Source organism: Canis lupus, chromosome 12 (assembly GCF_011100685.1).
Source record: "Canis lupus familiaris isolate Mischka breed German Shepherd chromosome 12, alternate assembly UU_Cfam_GSD_1.0, whole genome shotgun sequence".
Taxonomy (NCBI): Eukaryota; Metazoa; Chordata; class Mammalia; order Carnivora; family Canidae; genus Canis; species Canis lupus.
In genome coordinates this window covers 59,537,123-59,560,657 of record NC_049233.1, presented here as the reverse complement: position 1 = coordinate 59,560,657, position 23,535 = coordinate 59,537,123, and the positions used below count along the sequence as shown (strand labels likewise).

At 34.5% G+C, this 23,535-nt stretch overlaps 1 protein-coding gene and 1 pseudogene across 1 annotated transcript in view; both read right to left on the bottom strand.

Moving 5' to 3' along the window:
• Nucleotides 1–23,535, bottom strand: part of GRIK2 (glutamate ionotropic receptor kainate type subunit 2) — a 1,061,838-nt gene that overhangs the window by 696,358 nt on the left and 341,945 nt on the right. The window lies entirely within an intron of this gene.
• Nucleotides 21,427–21,951, bottom strand: LOC100682799 (annotated as a pseudogene).

Genomic DNA, 23,535 nt, shown 5'->3' with positions numbered 1-23,535 from the left:
TTGATCCTCAAAATGTTGTTTGAGGATAGAGAGATTTTAATGAAATTTGAGTGTAATTGATAAAACATTGTGTCATCAATGATGTTCAGAGCTAACTAAAATACCGAGAGGTTGAGGAACACATTTTAGGAATTAGCAATTCACTTATTGCCAGCCAATAATCAAGTAGGCCTAATTTATAAAGATACTAGTCTCAGCTGTTCCTGTGCTCATTTCTAGTACATAAATTTTGCCATTCCTTAGCAGATAGGAATCTGGACGAAAATCTCAAGGATGCAAGAATTGGGACCTTTGTCTTCTTTTTTTTTTTTCTTTAAATTAACTAAATTTTCACTAGTGTTTCTACTCTTTGTTTGTTGTTGTTGTTACCCCCTCTCCCTCCCCCCCCCCCCCCACCCCCAACAAACAGAGATACGCAAAGTTTCCAGCAACTTACATCATACCAGGGCTTCCCACAGTCCTCTCCAGGGACTGAACCTGGCTGATCTTTGAAACCTCTTTTTCCCAGGGAGTGTGGCCCATTCAGATCTGACAGCTTTGTTTGTCAGATGTAGAAGCAGTGAGTTCCTGTGCTCAGAGCCCTGCAAACTTAGATCACTATGCAGACTTCTGAGGTCTTTGCCCCCTACCTGGGGCACTCTTAGGAACTAAAAATCACCCATCTTGGGACTTTCCTACTTTTGTTCTTTTCTCCAGTTTCCTGGAATCCAATTTCTTTGTCTGCCCTCTCCCTCACATCTCTCTCTCTCACACACACAATCTTTCTCCCTTTCCATTATCTTCACCAGTCTCCCTCTCTTTCCTCTCCAGAATAATTAGGAAAATACTCATGCTTTTCAAGCAAGCACAAAGAATTTATGTCCTGTGATCTGTGGGATTCTATCAATTTAAAATAAAGTCCAAGGTATTTCAGGGACAACTGCCACTTTTCATTGATTAGCAAAAAAGGTAATTAGAGATACCAACTAGCCAGAAGTATTGCTTTAATTAGATAAAATAATTATTTTCTGCAGGACTTAGAAAAAAACATGAATAACCAGTTCTTAAACTACTGAAGAATTTTAGAAGGATAGATTTGAAATCACCAGTTCCAACTTATTCCCAACTTTTTTCAAATATGTTGGGCACAGAGTGTTCAAGTACAGAATGAGCATCAGTGCTGGAAAGTTACCAGCTAACACCATTTGGCAGTGCCCTGCCAATTATAAAGAAATAAAAATTATTGGAGGCTGAGCAGTAACCTTAGCTCTGGAAGAGCTGTTCCCTGGGGGGTTTCCTGGATGGCTAAGTCAGTTAAGCATCTGCCTTTGGCTCAGGTAATGATCTCAGGATCCTAGGATTGAGCCCTGCATTGGGCTCCCTACTCAGTGGGGAGTCTGCTTCTCCCCTCCACTACCCCTGACTTTGCTCTCTCTCTCAAATAAATATATAAAATATTTAAAGAAAAACTGTACCCAGACTACTGAACTCTTAATAATCTAACTCTATTTTGAGGAAAGCCAGGAAAATCAGGAGAAACTCATTTGATGATTAAATTCCCAGCTCAACTCACCCCCAGCTTCCCATGTTTTCCTAGAGCTCTGAGTGGACACTAAACAGATTGTAAGAACATGAAAATAGTCTAGTGTGAGCTTCACCTTAGCCTTTACTGACCATGCTCTGTAATTCCTTATTCACCCAAGTCCTGATTTTGAGGGTTTAGAGATTGAGCTATACCAAGACAAAGAATATGGAATAAAGGCCAAAAGCTTCTGTGAACCTATCTGACTGAAAGTGAAAACCTGTATTCTACTCACAGATTAGGACCTCTGTGTTAAGTGTAGCTGTTGCTAACAAGGAATAGGCATGTGGCTGACCATAATCTACTCACAACCTGCACAGTAGTGCCAAATTCTATATACCAAGTAGCAATAATGGGTGACCTACCAAATAACTATAGTTTCACTGTATATCTCACATTAAGTCTCAGTAGCAAAGATGTGGATGCACTTTCTGTTGCTTTGTTTGCAGGCCATTGAAAATAAACTCCTAGATGGAGTCAATTTAATTTGAGGTAGATAGAACTGAATTATGACCCAGAATTGGCTTCAGCTCTCTTGCCAAGGTAGTGCCTTGGGTAACCATAAGCACATGGCAATCAATACCTTCTCTGTTGATGAGGAAGTCTGGAGGAAAACCCAATAGGTTGGTACTGAACCAAAGGAGGGTCTCACAGATCTTGCTCTGTGAGAGTGATTTTTCAGCATATGGTCTGTAATTAGGAGTAAAATTTAAAAGCTTTTGGCAGCAGAATTACTCAAGCTTGCTGGAGTAAAGGAATCAAGGACTAGCCTTTTATTTTTTTTCCCCGAGATTATCATTCAAATAGATATAACTAAATTCTGTTAAATGTGATAAGAAAACATACCTGGGAACAGATGACACAATGAATCTAATATATGCATTTTTTAGGACTTGAAAATAAACCTCAGTTACTCTTAAATATTAAATACTCTGAAGATGGGAGAAGGACTCAAGAACAGGGATCAATATTCAGCAGCATTCCACTCAGTACTTAGCTAAGACAAAGGAAAAAATCAAGAGAGGCACCACTGCTTCTCATTCCATAGACTGGAATAAACAACACTATGAGGCCAGTTGAGATGGTTACCAGAGGGGAGCTGGGTGGGAAGATGGGTTAAATAGGTGATGGGGATTAAGAAGTGTACTTGTGATGAGCACTGGGTTTTGTATGTAAGTGGTGAATCACTAAATTGTACACCTGAAACTAATATTACATTGTATGTTAACTAACTGGAATTTAAACAAAAACTTAGAAAGAAGATAAGAGATGTTAAAAGAGAAATCCACAGAACTGGAAAATTCCTGGAAAGTTGATAACAGCTGACCTCTGACAAACCTATCTCCTACCTGTTGGTAGGGCATCCTAGGATTGTTCATTTGTGCAAAGGGAAAAAGAAGAGTGGGAGTGAGATTTAAGGCAGTCAAAAGAATAACTTTATGCCCATAAGAGAACATGCAGAATAAGAACAGGAATAATGGAAACCAGTAACCAAAAAGATTGGAATGAGTAGAGGAAGTCAAGCACTGAGGCACAGTGGAAGATGAAAGTATTTGCACATAGATGCAGGTCTTAATATCTGTGCAAAACTACTTAAACCAGAGAAATCACATTGGTGACCAGGAGACTGATGGGTACAGAAGAGTTAGGATATCTAATTCTGTAGGAAGGAGAAACTCCCAGGAGGAATGAACTTGGAAGAATGAGTGAACAGCAAGTATCGGATGAGAAAGATACTGTAAATTAAAAAGTAACAACAGCCTTACATAATTTATGAGCAAAAAAAGAAAGAAATTGTACTGGAAATTGATGATATCTGAAAAATATGATAATGAACTTACAAGACAGCAAAATCATAGTGTGGAGTCTAGTGTTCCTGAGAGGGTTAGTAATCACCTAATTACTTAGAAAAACAAGTTAGAATGAAAATTATTGAGTTAAGCATTTAAAGTTAGAAAAATAACAATAGACTAATTCAAAGAACATATAAAAAATGAAATAAATATGATGCTAAATGCTATAAAATAGAAAATAAAGATAAAATAGAATTGATGGAGCCAAAATACAGCTTTTTTGAAAAGTCTAAGGAAATGGACAAATTTATGACAGAATTTATCAAGAAAAGATAATATTAACAATGATAAAAGTGTCAGAACTACAAATAAAGAAAAAATTTAAGTATAAACAATACTATTAATGACTTAAATAAATGTGAGACTGTGAACAAAATAGTTTGCTAGAAAAAGAACTTACTAAAACTGAATCAAAATGAAGGAGAAACACGAATAAAACAAACCATTAAATCAGTCATTAAAAATCATCAACTTGTGCTTTGAGAGAAATAGGGACCAGATTTATCTTATTTCCTAAAATAAATCAGGAAATGAAAAGAATGATGAGGCAATAAAATGAATAATTGTATTCCAAAATTTAGATAACTTCGATAAGATGGACAAATTCTTAGAAAGACACAAACTATCAACATGACTCAAAAAGAAATACAGAATCTGAAGGGACCTGTAACCAAAAGAAAAAGAGTTGGAATTATTACCAAGGTGGTCTCAATTTCCCTCAGCCTTCCTAAACTGTAGACAAGCTTCATGCAGTCAAGCACTATCCTTTTATTTTTTTCCCAAGATGAACATTCAAATAGATATAACTAAATTCTGTTAAATGTGATAAGAAAACATACCTGGGAACAGATGACACAATGAATCTAATATATGCATTTTTTAGGACTTGATGAAAATAAAATTCAGTTACCCTTAAATATTAAATACTCTGAATATGGGGAAATGACTCAAGTACAAGGATCAGTATTCAGCATTCCACCCAGTACTTAGCTAAGACAAAGGAAAAAATCAAGAGAGTCACCAACTGCTTCTCGGTCCATAGGCTGGAATAAGCAACACTATGAGGCCAGTTAAGATGGTTACCAGAGGGGAGCTGGGTGAGAAGTGGGTTAAATAAGTGATGAGGATTAAGCAGGGTTACTTGTGATGAGGATTGGGCCTTAGTCTCCTGTATCCCTTACTTAAAGAATTTACTTTATATAGCTTATAATTGAAAATTATCTCTCTGTCCCTTTGAGATGTAATTCTTCCCCCAGTCTCTTAAAAGTTTAACAACTCAGGAATGGCTTTATCAAAGTATAAAACTTTTAGAAAATTTAGGTTAAAATCTTTGTGCTTTTGGATTATTAACATTTCCTATGCCTATCAAATCTTGATTGGCCTATCAAGATTTCCAGCCTTACTTCATTCAGTGTATTCTAACTTCAGAATCTATCCCTAACCCTGTCCATACCTTTGGCCCTACTGTCCCAAGTACAGATTTATTTCTGACTACGATTCCTTGCTTTCACACTTTACTTTGATAGCTAGTTTCTAATTGATACCAATAATTTGATCTGTTCCAAAGTTCAATTAGACTTTTGCTTGTGTCCCTTTCCTTAAAAACTCAGGTCCCAAAGTCCACCATGAAGTGCACATTTTAGTCTCACTCCAGAGAATACTCTCTTCCAGCCTTCAGCTATATTTTGACATGTCTGACCATAACTGATTATTCATTACATAGAATAGTGTTCCAGGCTTAAGATAAGACATACAGATTGTAAAACAAACCAAAGGCACCACTTTTCAAGTTATTGTTATTTAAGAAAAAATATACTACCTCATCTTTCAGGTGAATGATTTGCTAATTACAAAAATAAATAAAAGTTTTATTAAAATTTCCTATCATTAATATCTAATCAATGGAGAGAAATTGAATATTGATATTTTATTACATTTCCTCACTTAATACATGAACTTTTCTCACCTAATTCATCATATTTCCTCGATTGTAAATGTTCAGTGTTTTCACCTTCTTCAATTTGTATTGCAGTTTGAATAATTGTATTGAATATTTAGAAAGATAATTAAATGTTTCCTGTTGATTGAAAAATTAGCTATGAAACAAAGAATTCGAATTCTCATTCAAGGGGAAAGTCATATATTTTTAAAATGCAAATATTTCTTTCATGAGTCAGAGAGACAAGAGAATCTATGGTAGATATTTGATACTAAGTTTAGAGATCTCTCATAGGCTGATGAGATCTACCAATGAATTGAAACTATCTGTTTTGGAGAACAGTCCATTAATTAATCTACATATTGATACATATATCTTTAGTTTCATCTTTGTAAGTAGAACTTAGTCTTTAATAGCCAAGATACCTATTCTTTCATTTTTAACATGAAGAAAATATTAAGTTTCTAAATGGTAAACTGAGACCTAAGTGACATACCAAGTTTACATAATAGGTAAGCTACAGAAACATGAAGTGTTATAGATTTGAATATCACACATATGACATCATATCATAAGGCTATAAAATATGCAAAATAATACTATTTATTTTGAATGAATTTATAGAGTAGAGCCAATAGTCTGATAGGCTAAGTAGAAAATAAGAGGAAGAAATCCAAATATAAGAGACCACAAAGAGATGGTAAACACACTAAAGAAAACAACTTTTTTGGAAGATCATATGTCAAAATTACCTTTTTCTCAAGGTGAAGGAATTTTAGTATATCACTGATATTTCCAGTTCCAAATGCTTGATTCTATTAATGAATATATGACCACTATATTTTTATCCATATATACTGGAGGAAATCTTCAGTGACAGATTTGGCAATGACTTTAAGGATATAACATCAAAAGTATATGCAACAAAAGAAAAAATATATATAAACTATTTCACCAAAATTAATAATTTTTGTGTATCAAAGAATACTACCAAGAAAAGAAAAGACAATTTGCTGAACAGGAGAAAGTATTTGCAAATTCTATATCTAATAGGGGATTTATATCCAGAATATATAAATAAGTCTTAAACAACAACAACAATAAGCAATTCAATTTAAAAATGAGCAAAGAGGGATCCCTGGGTGGTGCAGCGGTTTGGCGCCTGCCTTTGGCCCAGGGCGCAATCCTGGAAACCTGGGATCGAATCCCACATCGGGCTCCCAGTGCATGGAGCCTGCTTCTCCCTCTGCCTATGTCTCTGCCTCTCTCTCTCTCTCTCTCTCTCTCTCTGTGACTATCATAAATAAATTTAAAAAAATTAAAAAAAAATGAGCAAAGAACTTGAATAGACATTTTTCAAAGCAAATGGCCAATAAGTACATGAAAAGATACTCAAAATCACTAGTTATTAGGGTAATACAAATTGTAACTACAATCAGATCTCATTTCATATCTTTAGGATGGTTATTATTAAACAAACAGAAAATAAAAATGTTGATGAGCATATAGAGAAATTAGAGCCTTTGTGCATTGTTGGTGAGGATATAAAATCATGCAGCCACTGTAAAAAATAGTGATTTTTCAAAAGGTAGATAGAACTACCATATGGCTTAGCAATGCTATTCCTAGATATACACCCAAAAGAACTGAAATAAGGATCTTGTACAGATATTTGTACATAAATACTTATAGCAGAATTGTTCAAAATAGGCAAAATGTGCAAACAACTCAAGTGTCCATCAACAGATAATGGGAAACAAAATGTGCTCATATAATATACACTATATAATGAAATATTGAATAGTGAAATTATTATTCAGCCATAAAGAATGACTTTGGGATATATTCTATTACATGTATGGACTATGAAAACATCATGCCTAGAAAGTTAGCCAGAAGAGAACAAATATTGTACATAAAATGACAGTACAGATGAAGTACCAAGAACAGACAAACTTACAGAGACAGAGTACAATAGAGGTTGCCAGGGGCTAGACAGAGAAAGAAGGGGAGAACTATTGCTTAATGAGTACAGAAATTTTTTTCAGGGATGATCAAAAGTTTTTATAGATACTGGTGATTGTTATAAAGTATTATGAATGTATTTAATTTCACTGAAATGCACACTTTAGTGGTTAATATGATCAATATTATGTTATACACATTTTGTCACAATAAAAATTATTAATGTAAAACCAAAACAAAAAAGCCAGAAGCATTACCAGAAAAAAAATAACTATAGCCAAGTATCTCTTATGAGCAAAGATACAAAAATCCTCAACACTATTAAAATCCAATCATCAATTATAACAAAAACCAGGTAGGATTTATTCAGGCTGGTTCAACATTAGAAAATCAATTAATGTATTTACTATATCAACAGGCTAAGCAGGAAAAATCACATGATCATAACAATTGCTATAGAAAAAGCATTTGACAAAATCCAAAACTATTTGTGATTAAAAACTCTCAGCAAACTAGGAATAAAGCATAATTTCCTCAACTTGATATAGAATATCTACCAAAAATACCTAAAGCTAACATCATAACTAATTGTGAGGAACTGAATGTTTTCTCTCTGAGATTAGGAAAAAAGCAAAAATGTCCCCTTTCACTACTTCTATTTGATATTAGACTATAAGTCATAAATGGTGAAATAAGGCAAGAAAAATAAAATGTCTAAAGACTAGAAAGACGAAAACTATCTTTGTAGATGGCATGATTGTCTATGTAGAAAATTCCAAAGAATCAACAAAAAACCTCTGGAAATTAACAAGCAATTTTATTGTCACATGATACAAGGTAAATACATAAAAGTCAATTGCTTTCCTCTATAGCAAAGAATAATAATTTTTAAAGATTTTATTGATTGATTGATTTGAGAGAGAGCAAGAGAGCTGAATGAGCAGGGGCAAGGGCAGAGTGGGAGAAGAGAGTGAGGGAGAGGGAGAGAGAATCTCAGATTCAGAGCTGACCAGAGTCTGAGGTGGGGCTCCATCCTATGACCCTGAGATCATGACCTGAGCCAAAATGAAGAGTGGATGCTCAATTGACTGAGCCACCCAGGTGCCCCAATAATTAGAACTTTAAATTTAAAACAATGCCATTCACATTAACATCAAAAAGATTAAATACTTCTGTATAGATCGAAAAGGAAAATATGTGCAGGATTTATATGCAGAAAACTACATAACTGGTGAAAGAAACCAAGAAAGTTTAAACAAATGGAGATATATTCTGTGTTCATGGAATAGAAGATTCAGTATTGTTAAAATGGCATTCTTTCCAACTTGAACCCACTCAGGTCATCTGACTTATATCCACTGGGAGGTAATAAATTTGTGTTGTTTAAAGCCACTAATTTTGTGGCTTATAGGAGCAACTTGTGATTTTGCTCAACTTGAAAACAGCTTTTAGTTTAATAAAAGAAAATATTAAATAATGTTAAAGGGAAAATGTAGGTCAAATGCACATTAGCCGTTAACAGAAAAAACAAGGGACTGAATTCAAACTAAAAAATACCTTTAAGTAAAGTAGGCTATGGGATAATGAGCCCCAGTGAAAAGACTTTTCCTTTAAGCAGTGCTAAAGACAAGCTTGTATTCTCTAGTCTCACAGTTTACCCTTCACACAGTGTAAAACTGAGCACCATCCAAGAAAATACCAGCCAAAAAGAGCATTATATACATATTCCTAGACACTGCACTACCACAGCTATTCTGATGTCATTTCATTCCATTCACTCATTCCCTCGGCAGGTATTTTGAAATGGAAGGGCCAAAATGTCTTGAAAGAGAAAAACATGAAGAAAAACAGTAATATGAATTTAAGTGAAATAAGAAATAATCAGCCTCAATGGGTTAAAGAAGAAAAAAAAACAAAAGCATAGAGAAGGACCAATAAGAAAAGCTAAAATTCAGAGGTAGAGATATAAAATGAACAATTAGTCACCTGACAGGTGGCTAAATGAGGAGAGTGGTAGAGGTCTAGGCTGTGGTGTCAGCTTTGCCTCTGGCTGGAACCAGAACCTCATTACCTCATTAATTTCACTGGACCCTCAGTGAGCTGATAGAAATTTTCTAGGCCCCTCCAGATTGCGAACTAACTGAGAGAGAGAGAGAGAGAGAGAGAGAGAGAGAGAGAGAGAGAAAGGGAGAGAAAGAAAGAAATTCTGGAAAAACCTGCTTATATCCATGAAGCCTTCCCCTCTGACATCATTACTGTGGATTCTAAAATATCTCAGATCCCCAAATGGTGCCATGACTTCTCCCAGTCAGGAATGCACTTTGAGAAGGCAATTAAGGAAAAAGCCAGAGAACACCAGGTATGAAAGCAGAAAGTGACTGTTTAAAACAAAGTTCTCTTAAGGGACTGACGTGATACAAATGAGAATGAGCTACACAATCATGGATATGATCTATTTTTATTTTTTTTTTACCAAACTGATAGCTCTGAAGACTTAAGGACTTAGCAGACTATTGAAAATTGAGTTTAAATAGAAAGTTTCATCAGTTTGTACTTCTGTACTGACATCTCATTCAATTGCACTTCTAATTTAGCTGTTATTGAGATAGTCCTATGCTAGCAAGTTGACAATTCAGTGGGGATATTAAGGGAAATTCATTTTGGCCATTAACTATTCCCTAAAGTTTTCCATCTGAATGTGCATCTCATTGAAGCTGAAACTAAGGTTGTGCAAAAAAAAAAAAAAAAAAAAAAAAAAAAAAGTTCCCGTAAACGTAAATTGCAGGCTTCTCGGTTTCTCCTTTTCTGTGAAAATTTAGTTAAGGTACCATTGACATGTCTATGTCTTCCTCTGTGAGATTTCTGTTCATGTCTTTTGCCCATTTCATGATTGGATTGTTTGTTTCTTTGGTGTTGAGTTTAAGAAGTTCTTTATAGATCTTGGAAACTAGCCCTTTATCTGATATGTCATTTGCAAATATCTTCTCCCATTCTGTAGGTTGTCTTTGAGTTTTGTTGACTGTATCCTTTGCTGTGCAAAAGCTTCTTATCTTGATGAAGTCCCAATAGTTCATTTTTGCTTTTGTTTCTTTTGCCTTCGTGGATGTATCTTGCAAGAAGTTACTATGGCCGAGTTCAAAAAGGGTGTTGCCTGTGTTCTTCTCTAGGATTTTGATGGAATCTTGTCTCACATTTAGATCTTTCATCCATTTTGAGTTTATCTTTGTGTATGGTGAAAGAGAGTGGTCTAGTTTCATTCTTCTGCATGTGGACGTCCAATTTTCCCAGCACCATTTATTGAAGAGACTGTCTTTCTTCCAATGGATAGTCTTTCCTCCTTTATCGAATATTAGTTGCCCATAAAGTTCAGGGTCCACTTCTGGATTCTCTATTCTGTTCCACTGATCTATGTGTCTGTTTTTGTGCCAGTACCACACTGTCTTGATGACCACAGCTTTGTAGTACAACCTGAAATCTGGCATTGTGATGCCCCCAGATATGGTTTTCTTTTTTAAAATTCCCCTGGCTATTCGGGGTCTTTTCTGATTCCACACATGAGAAAATGCTTTGCATCACTTGCCATCAGGGAAATACAAATCAAAACCACAATGAGATACCACCTCACACCAGTGAGAATGGGGAAAATTAACAAGGCAGGAAACAACAAATGTTGGAGAGGATGCGGAGAAAAGGGAACCCTCTTACACTGTTGGTGGGAATGTGAACTGGTGCAGCCACTCTGGAAAACTGTGTGGAGGTTCCTCAAACAGTTAAAAATATACCTGCCCTACGACCCAGCAATTGCACTGTTGGGGATTTACCCCAAAGATACAAATGCAATGAAACGCCGGGACACCTGCACCCCGATGTTTATAGCAGCAATGGCCACGATAGCCAAGCTGTGGAAGGAGCCTCGGTGTCCAACGAAAGATGAATGGATAAAGAAGATGTGGTTTATGTATACAATGGAATATTCCTCAGCTATTAGAAATGACAAATACCCACCATTTGCTTCCACGTGGATGGAACTGGAGGGTATTATGCTGAGTGAAGTAAGCCAGTCGAAGAAGGACAAACATTATATGTTCTCATTCATGTGGGGAATATAAATAATAGTGAAAGGGAATATAAGGGAAGGGGGAAGAAATGTGTGGGAAATATCAGAAAGGGAGACAGAACGTAAAGACTGCTAACTCTGGGAAACGAACTAGGGGTGGTGGAAGGGGAGGAGGGCGGGGGGTGGGAGTGAATGGGTGACGGGCACTGGGTGTTATTCTGTATGTTAGTAAATTGAACACCAATAAAAAAAATAAAAAAAATAAAAAAAATAAAAAAAATAAAAATAAAAAATAAAAAAGAAAAAGAAAAATATTAAAAAAAAAGAGTAAAAAAGAAAATTGACATTTTTCCTTATGGTTATTTAGATGACCAAAAGATACATGTAAAGGTGCTTAACATCACTCATTATCAGGGAAATGCAAACCAAAACCATGGTGAGATTTCACCTCGCATCTGTTAGAATGGCTACCATCAAAAAGACAAGAGCTAACAAGTGTTGGCAAGGATGTAGCAAAAAGGGAACCCTTGTGCACTGTTGGTGGGAATGTAAATTGATACAGACAGAATCATTCTTACTGGTGAAAGTTTAAAAGCCTTTCTTCTAAAATGTGAAACAGAATGGAGGTTCCTCAAAAAATTTAAAAGAACTTCGGTATGATTCTTCCATCCCATTTCTGCATGTATATCCAGAGGAAATAAAAACAAGATCTTGAAAAAATACTTTCACTTCCATGTTCAATTCAGCATTATTCACAATAGCCAAGATATTGAACAACCTAAGTGTCCCTCAGCAGATGAATGGATAAAGAAGATGTAATTGTGATATATCACATTATTATATTATATTGCAATGTAATATATAATGGATTCAGCCATGAGAGGGAAGGAAATCCTACTATTTATGACAACATGGATGAACCTTGAAGGCATTAGGCTAAGGAAGATAAACCAGAGAAAGACAAAGACTGTACGATATCACTTATATGTGGAATCTAAAAATACTGAATTCACAGAAACAGAAAGTAGAATGGGGGTTACTACTGTTGGTTGAGGGGTGGGGGAACACAGAGTTGTTGGTCAAAGGGTACAAATTTCCAGTTACAAGATGAACACCTCCTGAGGCTCTATTGTATAGCATGATGATTATAGCTCATAATTCTTTACTATATATTGAAATTTGCTAAGAGAACTAAATCTCTTAGAGTCTCATGGGCAAAAAAAAAAAGTAACTATATGACACGTTGGAGATGTTAGCTGATGCTATGGTAGTAACAATCATTTTGCAATATAGAAGTTTATCAAACCAACATGCACGTCTTAAACTTATACAGTATGTCAGCTATATCTCAATAAAGCTACAAAATAAAAAAAAAAGGTACCATTGACAATGATAGGGAAACTATTACAATAAAGTCATTTTTATCTAATTACTATCATTACGAGTTTTAAATGAAAAATGTGAGTGATTAATGTGATGTCAAAAGCAAAGTTGTAGAAGTTTTCTGAGGACCTGCCAACTCCAGGGGAGAGGGCTTCTCTCAGGCTGGGGGGTGAGTTTTCTGCAGCCATCTGAGTGGGAAGGGGTGACAGGGTCTTCACAGAATCCATTATGCTAATATAAACTGTGCTGAATAAGATGGTAAATGTATGCATGTTATAAATTAAGAATGTCTGGATTTCTTTGTATCATTTGGATTTTTGAGAAAAATTGAATAAGAGATTGAATAAGAGGAAGAAAGGCTGGGTCAAGGAAACTGAATAGAGAAATGGAGAGGGTCAAGGGGAAGCAAATTAAGTTATTTCACAGAATTTCCAATTATCCTGATTTCTCTGACTTGGCAATTTCTAAGATACAGCTTTAGTTTATATTTGAATGATGTCAAGTAGGGTCAGGAGAATCTGTTCACATGGGGGAAAAATCTTTTAAACGTTCCATCTCATGAAAAATAGGACGATCAAATAAGTAACAAATATTCATAATAAAATTCATTACTTGGGTCACGTCTAGACCATGAACATATTTTTAAAGATTTTTATTCTAGCCTTAAGAACTCTTTTTTTCCCAGCAAGAAGACACAGTGAAACCAGTTAGAATATCTGCCTCAACCCTCAGTGTTTCAGTGCTCAGCTTCCTGAAGCTGGATGATCTCTTACTCTTGTCACAGCCTTTTTACATAGGAGATTGTAGCCCTCTCCTCAGATGAAGCATAAGTACTAAAAAACAAAACAAAAAGCATAAGTACTGAAAACTGGATTCAGGAATTGTGGTAGAGAAATCAGTTCCCCCCACTCCTGGCTTTATTGAAGTATAACTAACAAATAAAAATATGAGATATTTAAAAGGTACAATGTGATGATTTTCATATGTATATTTATTGTGAAAGGATCCCCTCCTTTGAGCTAATTAACGCATCCATCGCCTCACATGTTGATCTTTTTTTTTAAGTTCTACTGTCTTAGCAAATTTTAGTTATACAATACAGTGTTATCACCTGCAGTCACCATGTTACACATTAGATCCTCAGAACTTATTCATCTTACAGTTGAAAATTGGCAGCCACATTTCTACTCTCTGTTTCTACAAATTCACCTTTTTTTTTTTGGAAGACTCCACATGTAAGTGATACCATAATGCAGGATTTTTTGGTCTTTCTCTGCCTGATTTATTTCACTTAGCATAATGGCCTCTGGGATCATCCATGTTATAGTTAACAGTATTTTTTCTTTTTAAAGGGTAAATAATATTCCATCTATACCACATTTTCTTTATCCATTCATCTGACAGACACTTGTTTTCAAGCCTTGGATACTGTGAATAATGTCACTATGAACACAGAGGAACAGTTATCTCTTTGAGATCCTGGTATTATTTCCTTTGGATATATACCCAGAAGTTGGATTGCCAGATCATATACTAGTTTCATTTTTAATTTCTTAAAGAACCTCAACACTGTATTCCACAGTGGCTGTTGTGGCAGTTTTCATACACACTTATATAAAGCTTCTCTTTTCTCTACATTCTCTCCAGCGTTTGTTATCTCTTACTTTTAAAAATAGACATCCTAACAAATGTGAGGTAATATCTCATTGTGGATTTCCCTGATTATTAGTGATGCTGAGCACCTTGTCATGTACCTGTTGGCCATATATCTTCTTCAAAAAAAATGTCTATTCAGGTCCTTGGCCTTTTAAAAATTGGGTTATTTTCCTGTTATTAAATTGGACAAGTCCCCTATATGATCTAGATATCAACCCTTATTAGATGTGTGGCTTGCTAAAATTTTCTGCCATTCCAAAGTTTGCTTTTCATTTGGTTGATAGTTTCCTTTGCTATGCAGAAGTTTTTCAGTTTGATGTAATCCCACTTGGATATTTGTGCATTGTAAGGCCTTTGCTTTTTGTATTGAATGCAAAAAAAAAAAAAAAAATCATTGCCCAGACCATGTTAGATTGCATACCCTCCATGTTTTCTTCTAGGACTTTTATGGTTTCAGGTCTTATATTTGAGTCTTTCATCTATTTGAGTTAATTTTTGTGTATGGTGCAAGATAACCAAAAGACTGGTCTTTTACTTCTTCACAGAAGATGGCTGTCCAATCTTCCCAACACTATCCACTAAAGAGACTTTCCTTTCCCCATTGTAAATTGTTGGCACTTTTGTCAGAAATCAATTGAGGATATATGAAAGGGTTTAAATTTGGGATTTCTATATTGTTCCACTGATCTATGTATCTTTTTTTATGCCAATACCATACTGTTTTGATTATTACAACTTTGTATTGTGGTTTAAAGTCAAGAATTGTGATGCCTCTAGGTTTGTTCCTCTTCCTCAAGATGGCTTTGGATATTCAGTCTTATGATTCCATACAAAAATTAGGAATTTTTTTCTATTTCTGTGAAAAATTCCATTAGAATTTTCATGATTGTGTTAAATATTACATGTAAGTTTAATATTCCTTAGAGTCCTACATCCAATAATATTAGCTTGCAAACATCATCTTCACAATAAACTTGTGAGATATTGTGATGCCTACTCAACTAGTGGCCCATTATTAACGCTCTCAATTACTGAGAGCATGATCAAGCATTGAAGTGAAGCAAAAAAACAAAACATTTCAATCAACTCAAATTAAGGTCAAGAACAGCCAGGTAATAAAATGTACCCACTTTACTATTAGGATAACGCCTCTGTTTTACTTTGACCTCTTCTTATGTTAGCACAACTCTAAAAAAATTGGGAACACCTGATTAGAAAATGCCAGAAGAGGTGTGGGGAAAGGAGATGGACACATGTAGGATAGTACAAGAGGTATCTGGTCTTTGAAGCACTGACATATGGTTTTTATTTTAAAGTAGTCCTAGGAACTCAAAATGGGATCATTTATTGGAGGCACCGGAGTTATTTTACCAAGTATAATATTTTAATTAGTTATTCACACATATTGACTAATACTGTTTACATTACTTTAAATATATATTAGCATGCAATGCTCACCATAGCACTATGATGTGGAAACTGTTAGTATCCCCATTTTATAGATGAGGACCCTGAGACACAGAGAATTTAAGTGATTTATCCAAGGTCTCACAGCTAAGCAAAGATTCCAATCCAGGCCATTAGCTTCAGAGCATATGTTTTTAACGGCTCTATTCAAAAATATGATAACCCTGCATAACAAAAGAACAAATTTATTGTAGACAATGTACATAGTTTTTTTTAGAAAACGGGGAAATGGAAATGTTTCTTTAAGAAACATGTCCTTCAAAAATATTTTCACATTTTTTAGTTTGTTTTTAAGTTCATATTTCATTATGTGAAAAAAATAACAAAAAATTTCATACAATAATACTAGCACTTTTGGTTTTTGTTGTTTACTATTGTTTCATAGTATTTAAATATTCTGGCTACCTATAGCCAATTCTCTGTCTGGGAAATTAAATAACTAGAAGAACCAAAATGAGAGACTATCTTTGACCACTTCATTAGAAGAAGAAAGGGGAAAAAGTAATAAGCAGTTCAAACTAACTTGAATTGATTGTCTTCTATACACCAGGGTTTTACACATCAGGTTGCAGAGAGGAGAGTTTCCCCAAGCGCATGGAGAGGCTGGAAGTGTGCAGGTTCTGCTAAGGGGAAGCATTCCATCCCAGTCCTTCGTGGCACCCAGAGGCTGGAGACTAGAGGACTAAGTGGCTGCATGATGATGACTGTGCATCCCAGTTCGCCTGGGCAGGCCCATTTCAGGCCGGTTAGGTCAGTATGGACCCTGTTTACTTTCAAAACGTATTGCTTTGGATTAGAAATTTAGTGTAGCTAGAAAAGTTGAATGTGAGGCATTAAGTTCCAGACCAGCATTCTAGTATCTTCAGCAACAGAAGTGAAATAGTGGCCTCAACCTTGGAGCATTTTGGTGGCAACCAGAGCAGACTAAAGTCCAGGAGGAGCCTGCAGTGTTTGTGAGGCCTCGGGAAGTTGTAAAAATGGGAACTTGTCTGTCAGTCTAGCAGAATGGGAACTGGAGAGTCATTTTAATTTTAAAAATAATAATGACATAATGTGAGATTGCTCTACTTGATCCTTGTGAACAGGGCTGGGTTCACAAGCACGCAGCCTGGGCAGCTGCATACGACTCATGGTCAGGTGGGCCAGGTGCTTGGTTTACAGCTCTGCTGTGGCCATATTGAAATTCTTAGCTTTTGTACAAGAGACCCCACATTGCCATTTTGCATCAGGCCCTGCAAATTATACAAGCAGTCCTATTTATGAACATGCAGAGTTAAACTCACCCTTACTAAATAATATTTTGGATACTTTTTACATCTCCATGCCACCTGACTGGAAACAAGAGTAAGTCATTAAGTCTTAGGGCTGAGTTAAAATTGCACACCAAATGCAAATACACATAAAATCTCACACCAAAGATAATTTTTCTTTGTCTTGCAATTTAGTAATCTTGTTATCAAATTAAATTTTAGAACACAAAACCTTCCAGGCAAAGTAGGTTAAAAAAATCCTTGTAGAAATGTATATTTTAAAGCCAAGTAATAATTGAATCCCTGCAGACTAAACAATATCACTTAGCAGCCTGCACAATGTGAAAGACTAAAAGCTTTTAATTAGACTTTTACTCAATAGGGGAGGAAAAAATAATTTAAAAGACTCAGGGCTAAAGCTGAATTGTTAGTTTTAACTTTGAACACAATGAAGGAACAATTTGACTAAATTAGTTTAGCTGTGTATTCATTAGCCTTTAATAGAAATGTGAATGCAAACTGACTCCAGGTTATTGTACTTAGAGCCAGCTTTTTAATTAGTGATTGGCAAAATGTTTATCTAGTTTGTTGTTGGAATGTTGAACCGTTTACACAACAGGCCTGTTGTAAACCTTTATGTAATCTTAATTGGATCTTTCAAAAGAACAAGATTTTATGTACATAAAATCACAAACTATAGTAATAAAGTTAGCTAATTTATATCAAACTTGGTACTTAAAAAGAAAAAGTTGTGCTATGTGGCTTAATGAGGTAGAGAAATGGTTAACATCTATTTAAACTTAGTTAAATGTGATGCTCAGTTGAACTTGGCCAAACCTTGGATATCTCTGGGTTTGAAGTTAGACCTGATTTCCAGATGGTAAGTGGGCTATTAATCTGTAATATTGAGCACATTAATTAGCCTCTCTGAGCCTCAGTTTCCTTATCTTTAAAATGGGGATTATATGGTCTTAAATAGTCATTGTGAGCAATGATAATATGTAAAAGATAATATGGGGCATCTGAGTAGCTTAGTGGGTTGAGTGTCTGACTCTTGATTTTGCTTGAGGTCATGATCTCAGGGTTGTGAGAGTGAGATTGGTTGCCTTGACTCTGCGTTCCGCTCCATGCTCAGCGGAGCTAGCCTCTCTCTCTCTCTCCCTCTGCCCATCCCCTCTGCTGGTGGGTGTGAGAGCTCTCTTGCTCTTTCAAATAAATAAATAAATCTTTTAAATACATATGTATGATAATATATAAAAGCCTCTATTTGAGGAATTCAATATATAGTAGCTATCATCAACATCATCATGAGTGTTCTTTATTTTTAATATATTTAAGCTAAATACTTTTGAATAGATGAAAGTTAATCACATGTTGCAAAATTCAAAAGCTACAAAATTCAAAGTGTGCAAAAGGTCATACAGAGAAAAGTAGTCTCTCATTCACCATGAATAACATGGCATTTTTTGCACTTTCAATAGATTTCTATTTTGTCATAATATTACTCGGTTACATAATATAATAGTAACTTCTAGAGATCATTTTATAATAACACATATAAAACATATATGTGTTTTATATATAACACATATATAATAACACATATAAAACTTCCTCATCTTTTTTAAATGACACATGAATATACCATAATCAAATTAAGTAATGCCTTATTGTTGGAAAATTAGCTTATTTCCACCCTTTTTGCAGTTGTAAATATCCTTATGCATAGATTATTTTGCACTTGTGTGAGTAGCCCTTTAGGATAAATTTCTAAAAGCAATATTGGTGGTGAGAACATATGTGTATTTTTTTCATTTTGATAGATATTACAAATTGCCCTCCACAGAATTATACCGATTTACATTTCATCAATAACTATGAGTGCTTATTTCCCTGCACCTTTACCAACAGTGGATCAATTTTTCAATATATTATAATCTTTCTTTAAAAAAAGAAATGATTTTATTCATTTATTCATGAGAGACACAGAGAGAGAGGCAGAGACATAGGCAGGCTCCCTGTGGGGAGCTTGATTTAGGACTCAATCCCAGGACCCCAGGATCACAGCCTGAGCCAAAGGCAGACACTTAACCATTGAGCCACCCAGGTGTCCCATCTCTGACAATCTTATATATGAACATTTTCTTAGTATAGTTTCAATTTTCTTGTCTTTCATTGCCTGTGAAGTTTAGACTCTTTTTATATATTTAAGAGTAATTTGTATTTTCCTTTCTATATACTATTTCTTTATGGTCTCATCTCACATTTGTTGGATTATTGGTATTTTTCTGAAACTTATTTTTGGGAAAGCTATATGTAATCCACATACCCATCCTTTGTCAATTGTTTTAATTTTTCCCAATTTTATCTTCTCATATTTCTTTTATTTTTATGTAAAGTTATACATCTTTTCTTTCATAGCTTAAGTGCCTTATATTATCTCTAGAAAAACTATTTCTCTCCAAGAACAATTTTTAAAAATCTTTCATGATTTCTTCTAGTATATTTATACTTTCACTTTTTCATTTAAATCTTTGAATTTGTTTTAGTACCCATTTAGCTGTTCATCTTCATTCGTTGAATAATTCACCCATTCACTATTAGAATATAATATGATTTTCATCAGATGCCAAAATCCTTTATTAATAAATTGTATCTTTTTCTGGATTCTCTAAGTATTTAGTTACATTAATCTATTTGCCTATCAAAGAAGTTGCTGTTTTAAATTCTATAGTACTTATACTGTTCCAGTATCTGTAACATAAGCAATTTATTACTTCTCTCTTTTTCCACAAAAAAAACTTAGAATCAGATTATTTAGTTCTAAAAAATACTTATTAGTATTTTTATTGAGAGCAAATTAAATTTTCAGATTTAGAGAAAATTATGTTTTTATGATATTATGTCTTCTCATTCAATAATAGAAAATGCTTTTTCTTTTTTTGGTTATATTTTTGGGTATCAGATTAGCACATTAGAGCTTTCTTTGTGCATATCTTTCATATTTCTTGCAAGATTATTTCTAAATATTGTACTTTTCCTGTTATTTCATCTTTTTCTCAATTATATTTTCAACTGGTTTTTATGTAACTACATAAAAAGATCACTGATTTTGGTTATTATTTTTCTATAGAATGACCCCCAGAAACATTATTGATTTTCTTAGATTTGATTCTTTGGATTGTCCGGGTATCATATTATACCATTTGTTGAGAAAAATAATCATGTTATCTTTTGCTTTTCACTTTTACATCTTTCTCTCTTCTAATTGTTGAGACTGATGTTATATGTTAAGTAATATGTTAAGTAATAGTGGTGATAATGGACATCACCACACTAAAAGACACATTAATTATTGTGCTGGTTTGAGGGTTGAGATAAATATATTTTATCAAGTTAGGAAATTATCCATTCAATCCTACTTTGTTAAAAATATTTAAATAGATATTGAATTTTATCAAAGGTGTTTTTAATGTCTTCACAACTCTTATGATTTCTCTCACTGAAATTATTCATTTAGTGAATTTTATTGAATCATTTTTATGTCGCAGTGTTAACAATAGATATTTTGATCAAGACCCTAAGGTATGAAGTAGGAACTACCAAAGTGTTTTGTAAGACAGAACACTCAGAAGAACTTGCAAAAATTTAGTGGCCTGAAACTAGTTGCAATAGAAAGACGTTGACTTCCTCATCATTGCCTACCTGTTTCTATCAGCAGTAAGTCCTTTCTGAAGGAGAGGGAAATAGAAGAAAATCAGAATATTGATTCTTCTTGAAAGTGGACATTCTAATTGCTAAACTAATGCAGTGTTTTATTATTTCAGTGTGACCAGGAATTTTAAAGAAAAGAAAAACAACATGCTCACTAAACAATATAATTTCAGAGGACAGTAGGAGTCAAGAGAAAACTTACTTTGTAATTGAACCTCCAACCACAACTCTTTCTTCCAGGCTAAGAAAGGGTTTGCAGCATTTAAAAGTATTTTTACTTAATGACCCAATAGATTTCCCATGTAATATATCTTGTCCTGATATACTTAGTCATAATGTTCTTCAATAACTTTCTCTCTTTCTCCTTTGGTAATTGGCTTGTTTAGAATTTCTACCTTTCTAAATTCATTTTTTAATTATACTTAAAAATTATATTCATAGTTTCCTCCATTTATATTTTCAGACAGAGTCTCATGTTCATTATGGCCTCCTACGACTCTAATTTCCTCCAAAGATCTGGTTATTTCTTTATTCTCATTTCTTGACTGGACCAACTAAACTATTCTCATGTATTGATTGGATCAGATAAAATAATATCTCTTATCATCTTTTTCTTTTTCAGGATTACAAATGAAGCAATTTATTAACTCAGCATTTTTGTTGTAATGCTTCTTGTTGGCAACTGCCACCTATCCAGTGATTCTGTCCAGATCTGCCTGTCCCTGAGGACAGTTTGCAGCCCCCATCTTGGTCCTTTTCCACCATTTTCAGCCTCTCTAAGGACTTGGAGGACTGTGTGGGCCAAGCTCCTGGAGTCACTGGGGATGTGGCTGGGCAGGACCCGATTTCTCTGATGTTCCCTGCAGATCCTGGTCCTAGAGGCGACCCTGGGCACCACCCCCGTCCCAGAGGTACAGGTGCCCTGCTGTGGAAGCAGCTCTTGTGTAGAACCAGTTCTCATCCTGGGGAGCAAGCTCTTTGTGCTTGGCCAGCCTGACAGTGTCCACCGATTCAGGGATTTCCAGCTTCCCAGACTTTTTGAGGAAGGTTGCCAGAGCCCTGAGGAGCTCCTGCTGGTTCCAGTCTTTTGCAGAAACTCCACGCATTCTGCAGCCTCTGAGCTGCCAGCCAGGGGATATTTTCATTGTCTTCTTTTGATGTTATTGATATTGTTGTTTTTACTAAAACAGCTCTTGAGTTTGTTTAGTTATGGAATTTTTTTGTTATCCAGTTTTTAGTCTTTTTTGTCAATTCCTTTCTTCTGCTTTCATTTAACCAGTCTTTTCTTGTTTTTATAATTGAGTTGGGTGTTTATTTTTACAGGTTGACTGGTTTACCTCTACAGGTTCTTAAGTGTATATACTTTCTTTGAGTACTATTTTAGCTGGATACAATTGGTTCTGCTAGGAAGAGACATAATTATTTTTTTCTAAGTATTCTGAATTGTTGGTTGGGAGTTCCTTCAGTCCTAAGTTGTTTTTATTTTTTTAATGAATTTTTAATTATCAGGTGGCAGGGTTTTTATTTCCTAGTTTTATTTACCTCTGAGCAGAAAATATTGCCTTCATTCTTTCTACTTTAAACATTTTGTTTAGTTTTTGATTTGCATAATATACCATTTTTCTAATATAGTTTAGCACCTTAAAAGAAGGTATATGCTGTTTTCTTTAAAGTGTTTGATATTTATCTCTTTATACCCAATTAAATATAACATTATTATTTAGTTCTATATCTGTCCTTATTATTCGTCCTTAAATTTATAATTTTCTGAAAAATGAAGTCTCCTACCAATACAATTCTGTCTATACCATGTTGTGTTTTGTATATTTTGAATCTTGTATTAAGTGAAATAAAAACAAGTAAAAGGGAAATCATAAAACAAAAAGCTGTTTAAAGAAAAAGATAAAACTGATCAACTCCAGGGAGATGAAGACATACAGAGAAACATCTACAGAGAGACAGAGAGTGCAAAGTTACCTAACTCAAGTATAAAAAAGGAATTATCACTATAGGTCCTAGAAGTAATAAAAAATTATGAACAAATATCAGGAGTATATTTATAACAATAAATTTGACCACTCAGATCAAGTAGACAAACTACTTGAAAGACAAAAAATTATCTAAAGTGATTCAAGAGAAAAGTAGAAAATCTGAGATGCCCTGAAAGTATTAAAGCATTTCAATTTATAGATATAATAAAGAAAATCCCTGGCCTGAATAGCTTCAATAGTGAATTCCATCAATCATTACAGGAAGAAATAATGTAAAAACTACATAAACTCCTTCAGGAAGTAGAAGTATGGACACTTTTGAACTTCATTTATAAAATTAACATTGTCTTGATACCAAAATAAGACACAGACATTACAAGAATCTCTTATGAATAGAGACACAAAAATCGTCAGTAAAATATTATCAAGTCAAATGCAACAATCTCTAAAAAGGGTTTTCACACCATGACCGTCCACAGTTTTTTTCTCAGGAATCAATGGTTGGTTCAAAATTTGAAAATCAGTCAAATGTAGTTCAACATATTAACAGACAAAGGAGGAAAACCACATGATTATCTCAATAGATGTGAAAGTATTTAACAAAATTTGACATTCACTTATAAATTAGTAATAGAAATGAGCTTCTTCGATCTAATAAATGGTATGCACAAAATACCTACAGCTAACCTCATCTTCAAT